This window comes from Colobus angolensis, unplaced genomic scaffold (genome assembly GCF_000951035.1).
Source record: "Colobus angolensis palliatus isolate OR3802 unplaced genomic scaffold, Cang.pa_1.0 Scaffold84, whole genome shotgun sequence".
In the NCBI taxonomy this organism is placed as follows: Eukaryota; Metazoa; Chordata; class Mammalia; order Primates; family Cercopithecidae; genus Colobus; species Colobus angolensis.
In genome coordinates, this window is record NW_012122265.1 from 1,966,207 (window position 1) to 1,970,310 (window position 4,104).

Below are 4,104 nucleotides of genomic sequence, written 5' to 3' on the forward strand. Positions count from 1 at the left end.
AGTGCGAAAGTGTTCCTATTTCTCCACATCCTCTCCAGCACCTGTTGTTTCCTGACTTTTTAATGATCGCCATTCTAACTGGTGTGATATGGTATCTCATTGTGGTTTTGATTTAAACTGCACATATTTAAAATGTACAATTTGATACGTTATGAAACATGTGAAACTTGTGTTCACTTATGTCCTTGGAGATAGTCACCATGATGGGGACAGCGGGTACGTCCCCTCCCTGACAGTGTCCTCCTGCCCCTTTGTAACCCTTCCTGTCACTCTTCCCTTTCTCCAGACCCCATGAGCCACTGCTGACCTGCTTTCTACCGCATTTCTGAGTTTCACTGTATATATGGAAATATATAGCAAGTCTTCTTTTTCCTCTGGCTTCCTTCATTCAGAAAATTCTCTTGAGCTTCACCGTGTTTGTTGTGCTGTATGAGTAATTCACCCCTTCCCGTTGCTAACTATACCCTACTGCCTGGCTAGACCAGAGCTTGTTTTTATCTGTTCATCTGTTGATGAACATCTGAGTCATATCCAAGTTTTGGCTATTACAAAAAAAAGATTCTGTGAATATTCATGCACAAGTCTTTGCATCAGCATATTTTTTTTTTCTCTTGTAGGAGTGGAATGGTTGGGCCCTGTGCTGGGTAAATGTTCAATTTTCTAAGAAACTGCCAGATTGGTTTCCAAATGGTTGTACCATACACAGTACCCACAGTGAGAATTCCAGTTCCACCACGTCCTCGGCAACACTGGTTATAATCAGTTATTTCAAGGTTAGCTGTTCTGTTTACCTGATGGCAAATCACACTGAGAATCTTTCCATGTACTTATTTGCCAGCTGTGTGTCTTATTTGATGGAGTGTCTGTGCAAACCTTTTACCATGTTTAACTGAATTGTTTGTTTTCTTATTGTTGAGTTGTGATAACTCTATATCCTTCATTAGATTAATGATTTGCAAAGATTTTCTCCTTGTCTGTGGCTTGTTTTTTCATTTTCTTAACAGCCTCTTTTGTGAAGCAGTTTTTAATTTGGCTAAAGGCCATGTTATCCATTAGTTCTTTTATGAATTATAGTTTTGGTATCATAACTAAGAAATCTTTGCCTAACGCAAGGTCACAAAAATGATCTTTGATGTTTTCTCCTAGAAATTTTGTATTTTTAGGTTTTGCATATAGGTCTATCATCCATTTTGAGTGAATTTCTATACATGAGAGACATGGCTTGAGGGTGTGTGCATGGGGAGCTTGTGTATGGTAATTGTTCCAGCACTACTGGTTGGGTTGAAAGGCTTGTCTCTCTCTTTTTTTTTTAACAGCAATGACTTTGTATCTTTTTTTTTTTTTTGAGACGGAGTCTCGCTCTGCCCCCAGGCTGGAGTGCGGTGGCGCGATCTCGGCTCACTGCAAGCTCCACCTCCCGGGTTCACGCCATTCTCCTGCCTCAGCCTCCCGAGTAGCTGGGACTACAGGTGCCCGCCTCTACGCCCAGCTAATTTTTTTGTATTTTTAGTAGAGACAGGATTTCACCGTGTTGGTCAGGATGGTCTCGATCTCCTGACCTAGTGATCCACCCGTCTCAGCCTCCCAAAGTGCTGGGATTACAGGTGTGAGCCACCGCGCCCGGCTCAGCCTCTCTTTCTAAGAGACCTCAGCCTGCAACAGCCCAAACCCTCCCCTAAGGAAAAAATGATAACAGCTGCTAGTGAGTTTGGAGTCTTCCTTCACTCACCAAATCCCAGAAGGATACAGAGGAGGAGAGCGAGGGAGCCATGCAGCTATCTGGGAAAAGATCTTTCAGAATCCTTCCCACGTCCTGATGAAGGGTATTCCTTTCATCGGAAAACCAGCAAACACACGGGCCACCCAGATGATTCCTCCACACTGTGTCTCCACTAGACCCCAGCCTATCCTCTCCTCAACACACCCCAAGATCAGCAATGACCCCCGCAAGGTGCTCCATTCAAGGTCCCGGCTCAGGACCCCCTTACCTGAATAACCGTTCACGACCCAGGCTCCCTGGGTCACTTTCTCTCCCTGAGCTGTTGCCTACACCTTGCCCCAGGCCACAGGACCCTCCTGGGTGTATCCCACCATCTGGGCGTTTTCGTCTGTGCTTTCTTGCTGGGCGTCCACATCGTCCTCTCTTTTCCATGCTGTGGGGCCTGGCTTGGTCCCTTTCCATCCACACTCGCAGACTTGTGACCCCTCTGCTCACGACCGTATGGACTGCCTCTGTGCCGACGCTTGTGTCCAGACTCCGCTGCAGACCCAGATAGTCACGTGCAGCCTTGAGGTCCCCACTCACACTTGTCTGACAAGCGTTTCCATCAGAATCAGGCCAATGCCGGCTTCCCTCCTCTCTCCTGCTCCCACCTTATCTCTGCATCTGATGCCTGGACAGATGTCTGGGCACCAGGCTTGGCTCCTCTCTTTCTCCGACACCCCAACCTCGCATCTGTTGGAGGTACCCAGAATCCGACCACCCTCAGACCTCCACATCCCCCACCCAAGTCCAAGTCACCATTTTGGCTCCTGGATTACAACACCAGTGTCCTCAGGGATCCTCCTGCTTCTGTCCTGGCCCCCTCCCGACCACTCTCCACACAGCGGCTGGGGGTGGAGCAGTCTTGTTACAACCTAAGACAGACCCATCCCTCTTCCGCTCGGAGCCCTGCATCGGCCCTGCCTCGCTCAGAGTAAAGTCTCAAGTACTTGCAGTGTTTGACCAAGACCCACGGGTCTGGCCTGGAATCCCTCTGGCCACCTGGTTGCACCTTTGTTCAGCCAACCTCCAGCCTCCCTGTCCCCCTTGCTGTTCCCTGACTCTGCCCAATGCAGTCATGCCCCAGGGCCTTTGCACTTGCTGTCCCTCCTGCCCAGGACTGTCTTTCCCTGGGTAGCTGCATAACTTTCTCCCCTGACTTTGTATTCAATCAGGATTTGGTGAGTGAATGAAGACTCTGGTCTCATTAGAAGTGATGACCATTTCTCTGTCGGGAGGAGGATTAAAAAGTCAAAATTTGGGTTGTTGCGAGCTGAGTTCTCAGAGGAGAAGATGCTGAGATGGAGACGGTGAGCACAAAGTGTGCCGCGAGGACACCTCTGAAAATACAGAGATGTCCGCAGGATGGGGCAGAGGCAACCCCCAGGTCCCAGTGCTCCCTGCGAAGGGCTCTGCCAAGCTAAGGGGCCACAGGAGCAAGGGCTGGGCATCAGGAGAGTGTCCCTTGGGTGGAAGTGGCTGGGCCCTTGTACCGCTACCTGGCTCAGTCCTTGGCCGGGGAACCCCAAGAACAGCCTGACGTTGGCATGAAAGCCGAGGTGGATTCTGGAGGCTCTGAACACTGGAGCATCAGCTGTCCTCACTCCTTGTGGTAGGCAGGGAGGCCTTTGTCCATGGCGGCGCTGCATGGCGCCCCTGTGCTGCGTCATCCACTTCCCTACACATGGTGCAAGAGCAGCTCACAGGGCCCTGGGAACAGGGTTCCTGGGACAAACCACAGCCTCTGCTCCTCTGGGGCTGCGAGCAGCACTTACCATCTCCCTCTTCCTCCACCCAGTCTGCACTCCCCTCACCTCTCACCTGCATGGTCTGGCCCCAGCACAGGCCCTTCTTAGGCCAGGGACGCTTTACTTGTCCTTTCATGGTCGCACCTAGCCAAGGAGTACAAGGGGCACATGAACGGGTGCCCTGCAGTCCGCCCATGTCCCTCCCAGGCCACACTGGGCTGCACCAGCCCTGCCTTCTCCTGCCGACCAGGGTCAATTGACCCCAACAAGGTGGCGTCTCCTCTTCTTGCTGGTCCTTGGACACAGGAATCCAAAGGGCCGAGGTGGCAGACGGACCTTGAAGTTCAAGGACACCCTCTCTGCACCCTTGCCGGGGTTCTCCTTCAGGCATAAGGGCCTCCAGTGCTGCAGAGCCAGGCTTTAAGGGCACAGCAAACAGGAAGTCCCCATGAAGCACTGGGAATGATGGGAAGCGGGGCCACCCCAGCAACTACCCCCGTTCTCAGCACCATATGCACGTCTCCTATTGGGGACACAGGGCTGCATGAAGCTCCCTGGTGCACGCTGAGACTCGCCTCTGAGCTGGTGCTCCTG